Source organism: Pinus tabuliformis, chromosome 9 (genome assembly GCF_031772625.1).
Source record: "Pinus tabuliformis cultivar Carrire ecotype Pingquan chromosome 9, CPIR1, whole genome shotgun sequence".
NCBI classification, from domain to species: Eukaryota; Viridiplantae; Streptophyta; class Pinopsida; order Pinales; family Pinaceae; genus Pinus; species Pinus tabuliformis.
Window position 1 is genome coordinate 1,949,947,771 of NC_142307.1, and position 8,425 is coordinate 1,949,956,195.

Genomic DNA, 8,425 nt, shown 5'->3' on the forward strand with positions numbered 1-8,425 from the left:
CCAAATCAGACCGTAAGCATTCCCAATTCGTTAATTTATCACTCTCATTCATCAAGTCCTGGTAGCTATGCCATATTTTGGGAATGCCTAGAAGAGCTAGGCTTACCAAGTCACCTTCTACAACATTCACACCAACCCCTCCAAGCTCGTCACGAACTTGTGTAAATCTACTTAGGTACTATGGAATAATTTCATTCTTCTGCATCTTGATATTTCAAAATTTATCTTTAATGGGTAGTTTCCTATGGTCACTGTTACTCTCGAATAGCTCTGTTAGTGCCTTCCACATTGCGAAAGGAGTTTCTTTCCCATAGAAATTTGAGACAATGTGTTCTAGCCTTCCCTCCAAGATTATTCTCCTCACCTTGGCTACATATTTCTTCCATTGAACTAGGTTTTGGGCATTAGCTGATCTTGTTTTTGCAATGTCTATCTTGACATATTTTAGCTACATATTTTTTCCAGTGAGCTAGGTTTTAGGCATTAGTTGATCTTATTTTTGCAATGCATGTATTGAAATATTTTAGAAATCCATTGTCACCAAGCATCATCTCCATCAGATCCTTCCATGCAATGAAATTTGAGCTTCCTTCCAAGGCATACTCTAATCTCAACCCATTAAAGGACATCTTCCCAACTCTGAAGAGATCCTACTACATTGAAGTTGTATATTCAAACCTCCTGAGGAACAACTTCGAAATTCCTATTCTAATGTGAATCATGTTATGATACCATGTAGAAATATGGTGTAGAATTGCAACTGCTCAAGAAATTTTAATCTAAATCAAGAGACACAATTCTACTCTACTGCTCTGCGGAAATTAATTCACAATTTAGAACAACAATCGCAGACATGCAATAAGAAATAACACACATGCAAAGCATTTTTTTCTAGGGGAATGCAACTTATAAAAACCCCTTAAGTCTGCTTGCATTAATCAGATGAGTAGAGAATGTATTACAATTTCTAGCTCACTCTGAGCTCAACCTGCAAGTGAATAACATATCTCTCTGTAAAATGAGAATCTCTGACCTGGACTTAGTAAATATTTGCCTTAGCTTGAGCCCCTATTTCCTTGCACAAATCTTGAGGAATTAGGCCCTTATTATTTAGGAATTTTCCTTCAATTGATTGTGCAATTCCTAAGGTTGATCATCTGACTGCATGCAACACTTGTACACTTAAGGCTAGTCTACAACTGATGTTACATTGCCTTGGAATCTCCACCATAGATAGGGAACTCGAATTCTCTGCATGCACTAGCTATTTTGGGTTGATTGATCAGTTAAATGGATGATCATTGAGTTAGTCTGTTGTCCCACTGCACAACTGACCTTCCACTAGTTCTCTTAATAGTTAGAACTAGTTTAACTGAAGACAACTTGAAATAACTGGCCTTGATTGCTACAAATTAGCAATCACACATGCTTAAAAGAACTCCCAGCCCTCTAATTCGAATTTACTGAGCTAACTGAGTGACACAAACCATGTCACACAAGTTAACTACCTCCAAGTTGTCTGCTAATGTGGAAATTCTAATTTTCTCAATTTGACCAAGGCAAAGTCAAATTGAGACTTTCTTGTTGCATTTTTCAACAAAAAACACAAATGCTACATGGAAAAAGAAAGAATTATATTAGACCCCACCTCTTTGTCTTTCCAATGGTGGTGCCTTCAATCTCCCAACCTCTCTCAAATTGTAGCCGTCAATCTCCCTTGCGAGCTCCTCAAGCTCAAACCCTCTCAATCTTCCTCTCTCAAGTTGCTCAATTCGAGCTCCTCAAGCCCTCTCAATCTCTCAATCTCATGAAAATGATACATCGTGGGAGGGGAGGAGGCATTTTATTCTTTTTGCCCCTACTTCTCCCTCCAAAAAGGTTTTGCGCCCTTTTTTTCTATGGGATTGATCGCTCCTATATCGCTCCCTAAACTTAAAATTCTCTCTTGGAGTGAAGTGGAGCGATACAGGAGCGATCGCTCCCTAATCACTCTCTCTACTGCTCCTGATATGGCAGGGAGCACAATGTTTTTTAGGGAGTGCACTCTAGAGGTTGCTCTCGATCAAAGCGCACTTTAGGAGCGGATTTGAGGGGGGGATGCTCCCCCACAACCTTGCTTAGGCTCTAATACCAAGTGTAGAAACCCTTCTTAAGTACACAATTTACACATTTTTTTAAATAAATAACACACAATTATTCATATACATGATTCCATACACAAATCTATTTCAATAAAATAAGTTATACATTCTATTGAATTTTCCTTATACCCCAAATATGGTCTATTCCTAGACTTAATCATAAACACACTAAAGGTACTACACTAAAAGCACTTTTCACAACAAAAATATAACAGTAGCGAAATCAATTAAATACAAAAATTTATATGAACCAAATCTTGACCTTTATCAGTCCATTAATAAAGAATCATTAGGGCTCTCATACCAGGGATCATGGCCCTTCAAATCTCTAATGCAACTAGTATGCATAATATAAAAAATATAGGGCTTGAGATCTATTCTATCTAATCTACAATCTTCCCAAAAAAATCAAATGCATACCATGCTAAAACTTCTCAATTTGCTAGATTTGCTTCTTTAGATCACATATATTACTTTCTTCTTGTAGATCTCACCCTCCAACACTCAGATCTGACTTTCTTCATGCAAATATGACCTTCCAACACTCATATTTGACTTTCCTTTTGCGGATCTGACCCTCCAGCATTCATATCTGACTTTCTTTTTGGAGATATAACCTTTCAACACTTAGATCTGACTTTCTTCTTGCATATCTGACTCTACAACACTCATATCTGATTCTTCTTACAAATCTGACCTTCCAGCACTCAAATTTGACTTTCTTCTTGTAGATATGATATTCCAGCACTACGGCTAGATCCTCCTACTTAGCCTCCTTCTACCTTTTGGCAGTGGATTCTTTAGCTAACCAAATCATGGAGAAACTCAGCCTCCTTACTATTGTAGCTCCTCTAAGGCAGATCTACGGCTAGGTTCTTTAGCCTCCCTCTCTCCTCAAGTGAAAGTCCTTCTCCACTTGTGTGTCTAGGCCTTTCCTTTGGCATCCTATTTATAGTTTTCCTTTAGGTTATTTGGGAACCCTTAGTCCTTTAAGGTTTTTACCACTCAACCATTTATCCTTAAATTAGAATAAACAATCAATTGACTTGGGTCCAAACACACAACTTTGGGCCAAAACCCCAATCACTTGGATAAATTGCCCAACCAACTCACTTTTGGTGGGATTCCTTCTCTTAGAAATACCTTCCAAGCTACCCAAATTCCAACACAATCCAAGTCACAAAGTTATAAAAATAAATAAGCAATGGAAGAATTTATTTTTAGATTAATTTCCATTGAATAATGACACCCCACATAATAGATTACATATAAATAAATCAATGTGCATAAACCAACAACCAAGGATGTTGCAACTACACCACATTTATTTAATCTCTACAATCAGTAACTTATTACAACCAATAATAACACATATAGTAGAACTTTTCTAAAAACGTTAATATCATACACCAAGGGGTTGGAGTTTGAACTTGGATTTGTTGGTTCCTCACACTCCCTTGATGTAGTCCCCGTGCACGTGTGGAAATTCGGTGTCCCAACTGTTGCACTCAATTAGTCAAAGTTCTAAGTAAGTTGAAGGATCAAATTTTTTCGAAGGATCGGATCATCTATCAATAGTGTACATGTCATTTGTAAACCCATTCTGCGGGTTATGTAATGTAAATGATGCTAGTAAGACTGTGAAAGTATGTAACAACCTAGGCAAGCCTATTATTTTGGTGGAAGTTTCATCCTAGGAGTTTTTTTGTCTCAATGACTCATGTGTGTTTCTAAACACAGATGGTCAGCGAAATTTTTCCATCCAACCTCACCTCAAAGCTAGGGTGGAATTCTTCATCAAAATCTTAAGTAATTCCTAGTGTTTTAGTCGAGTATGATGTAAAAGTGATTCGGGAATAATTTAAGCTATTTAGCTAAATTATTTTATTACAAATCACTTGGTCTACTATATCATATTGTGTCACGGATGGGGTATATGTCTTGAGGGTCTAACCAAATGTGTATTCCCACTTTGAGGGTTGTAAATGTAAACTTTTATGTATTAGAGGGTGGAAACATAATTAAATCCCCTCATGTGTAAATTAATTAATTTTTCTAGCAAAATAGAATTAATTCCTAAGCGAGAAAATTAATCAATTAGAGTCAAAATTAAAATGTCTTAGGAAAAATAATTCTCCAAATGGAAAAATTGGTGGGTCTAAAAGGAATCAATGTTTAGAGGTCCTCCACCAAGGGAATATTGTGTATTACAAGAAAATTTGGACCCTTGGACCTTGGTGGTTAAGTCAAAGTCAACTATTTGAGGAAATTAGCTCAAAATAATTAATTTTGAGCAAATAAAAAATGAATCAAAAGAAAAATTCGAATTTTCCACAAAAATAATTATTTCAATGACTAAAGATTAAAAGATGATCAAGTATTATTTGATGGTCGAGATTATTTTGACAAGGATCAAAGAAACTAGCCGTTATTTTTCCACTTTGAGGATTTAGTTATAAATTAGAGAGTCATTTGAGTCTCTAGCCATCTCATTTCTAGCTAGTAAATTGTTGTTGAAACATTTGTGTAAACTATTTTCCCACTGGGAACTATTTTTTTCCATAATAAAGAATTTGGAGTGCAACTCGAGTTGCACTTGTTCATTGATTTGTGGTATGTAGTGACTATGGGCTTCCTATGTTGTGCTTATATATGATTATTTTGAGATAATACATAGTGTTTGCAAGTACTTCAATTCTTGGTCTCCAAGTTCACAGACTATGGGAAATGATCATTTTTCTTGGATCCTAAGTATTTGTATGGTGGATTAAATATTTTCTAAGGCTATAATGTGCATGGGGTTTCTGAAGTAGTTTTAGCCATTTATCAAAGAAAAATACCATAAAAAATTATTTCTCAAATTTATTTTAAAACCTTTGTATAATTTGTAAAACAATTCTGTAAAATTATTTTTGCTACTGGGGGTTTGGGGTTTTAACAATTTTGTATATATTTTGGGTTTAGGTTTTGTATTTTCATCTTTGCAAGTTGGATCAAGGGATAAAGTGGAAGAAGAGCTAGATCTAGGCCCTTGAGGGTAAGATCTAGTCTCTTAGAAAATTTGTAAGGCTACCCACGGAAGAATTTTCAATAAAAAAAAATATATATATATAATATTTGAAGAGTCAAAGCATAAAAATTTTATGAGCAAGAGTTTCAAGGTTTTCAGGGCTCCTAGCCCTGGTTTTCTCCTCCGAACCCTGAGTGTCAACTCTTTGGCCTTCTTCATCAATATTTTCGGCCTACCCTCCAACCCTTTCTACAGGCCCAAGAGGCCTTTTAGCCTCCTCCTCGGCTTTCCTCGGCCCTCTGTCCTCCTCCTCTAGGCCTCTGTCCCTGTCTGTAGCCTCTTCTATTTCCTTCACAACCTCTTTCCTCCTTCGCTAGCCCTCCCTTGACCTTTTTCCTTCCTCAACCACCTTTGTTTGCCCTCTGTCCCCTTCTACCTTAAGTCCTGACCCCTAAAGGGCTTGTGACTACCTCTTTTAAGGCTTCCTCTAGGGTGTCACGGACCGTAGGGCCTCAAAACCCTAAGATTCAGCCCCTAGTGAGCCTTTAGGCCCCTGCTAATCCCAACGACAACCTATTTTAGGCTTGCTGCAAAGCCCATTAGGCCTTTTACCCTAGCCACAGGCCTATTAAGGCCTTTTCCCTTCATTTTGGCCTCTCTCTTGCCCTCTCTTGGCCCTAAATTTCCATATGCTTATCTCTGAATTTTTTTTCGACTGATTGTGGGTGTATTTTGCAAAGAAAACTGGCCTAAAGCTTGTCTTTCAAGTATCAATTTATTGGACAAAATTTTGCACAAGTTGGGCTAGTAGACGTCAAGGCCTAGGGCCTAAGGGTTTGATCTCCTAACCCTTGTTTCCTCATTGTTTTACTTCAAAAAGTGAATTAACCCATAACAGTGATAAAAGCATCCTAAATTGGCCCTAAAAATAATTCATAAGTTGCTTGGCATATTAAGGAATAAACTGCATAAGTTGGCCAATCATATTTTGGCATGAATCTAGGAGTTATAATGATTGTCATTTTTGCATAAAAAAAATATGATATAACAATGGTAAAATGCATTTTTGAAAGGATAATACATCCAAATTCTTAAGTTAGTTAAGTCTACATGGTAGTTGGGTCTCTCTTCATGATATTGGGCAAGTACTTGCACTTTAAATTGAGCAGCTAAAGAAAATTCACTCACTGTAGTCATAAATCTTTTACTATTGTCATAATAGTCATTTATTGCTCATAAACATATCATCGAAACATAAGGTACAGAAGTGTTTTCGTAGCTCTATATATTGTTGTTCCTTGTTCCTAGTATTTTCCTTGTGAGTTCATATGCTACAAAGTTTGAAAATCCACATCTAATAAGTTCACTCTCTAAGGAAATCTCAAATATTTGTTCCTAAGTATCTCTAATCCAAGTGGTATTGAAATAACTTGTTTCATTTTTGCATCTAATTAGTGGTGATATAGATTCCATATAAGTGTTCTTAACTTGAAAAATGATAAATCATATTGTGTTGAAGAACATTGGCTAAGAACACTTATGTAATAGTCCTTGGCTTATCATACTGAATCAATGGTTAACAGTTGTTTATCAATTGTGGATCTATATTCATTAATCGATTGCATCTTCTGGATATCTTATCTCTGATATTACTTGTTCTAAGCATTGTGAAGTACTTAACATCATAACTGCAGTAAAATATAATTAAGTACTTAAGGAAACACTTAAGTGATCTCACCTAAAAGTCTCACTCATAATCTCTTGCATAAGCATCCTAGTTCTAGATTACATTAAAATTTACCTCCTAGCATAAGTTAAGTTGATAGATATCTAGGGAAACACTTTTCCAATTATCTTGAGAGATTCAATTCTTTTTAGTGGCTAACACAGTGACCTTGCAGTTATCAGAGCCACAGTGTTTGCAATGCCGGAGACATTACGTGGGTGGATCACAGGGGTAAGTATCGCTAATCAAGCCACTTCCTACTTCCCATTAGCTTCCATTTCAAAACCTACTCTGAAGATTGTTTCTCAAAATAGTTAAAGAGGAGGTTCTATTTTGACTAGGCATTTAATTTAAAATTATCAAGATCATTGCACTACACATAGATCCTAGGACTTACATATCATATAGGTTAGTAAATCATTTAAGCAGCGAGTGTCCATCCAGTTACTTGGTCTCAATTTATAATAAGCAAGAATTGTGGCTCCATAAGGTCGTGGTCTCATACTCGAAAATCTAATCTAATCATAAATCTTGCTAAAATTCAACTAAGTAGCTAGCCACTCATCTGTGTCTCCCAAGAAAGTTGGTTCTCAACATGTTTTCCTTCACATCATTTCCATAGGGACTACCCCCGATAGCCTGTTTCGGAGATAGCTAGAATGGAGTGGGTAGGGATTAGAGTGACAACCCCCGCCCTAAGCGGTTGTCATAGTGCCTATACAATCTGGGTGACAACACAGACCAAATGTTGTTGACTCACAGGTTGACCTCACAACCTACTCCTTGGGTACTCTTCTTCCCCGTGGACCCCTGAGTTATGATGAGACTATATGGGAGAAGAAAACATTGGCAAGTGGAGGAGAGCACTCCAACTCAAGAATTTATCACTCAACGAGCCTCCACTTCCACCAAACTCACTATAGAACCCAATATTCACTCTAAATACACAATATCATTAGGAAAGTCATCCAACAATATGGAAAAAAACCTCCATTTCTCATAACTTACTCATTTTATAGAATGTTTCAGTGATGACACTTGTCACTTCATGCAAAAATAATTGTTTTTATTAATCCAATAATTTGATTAATCATTTATCTATGTGTCAATATCTCACCAAACCTCTCTTAAAATTATTTATTTAATTTCTTATTAAAATTATTATTCTCTCACCCCACATGCTTCCCTATTTTTTCTCCTATATGTTCCTTAATTCCAATTCTTACTCCCTCTTTTGTGCTCATTAACTTAAGTCAATAGGCAAGTCTCATATTTTGTTCCCCAACTACCCCTTAATTTTCTCAAGTTGAAGTCTTAGTTGGAAATCCTTGGGTTATGCTCTTACCACATGGAGGTTCTTGCACGAAATTCAATTTCTTTAATTTTATATTATTATTCTTTAATTTTATGCACAACCATCTTTTCTTAATGAGAGTAAATTATCATTGGATTAATGTTTCTAATTTAACTCTATACCCCCTTTCCCCTTATAATTATATTTTTAAGGTTTTCAAAAGTGAGGAAGGTGGGATTACTTATTTGGTTCAA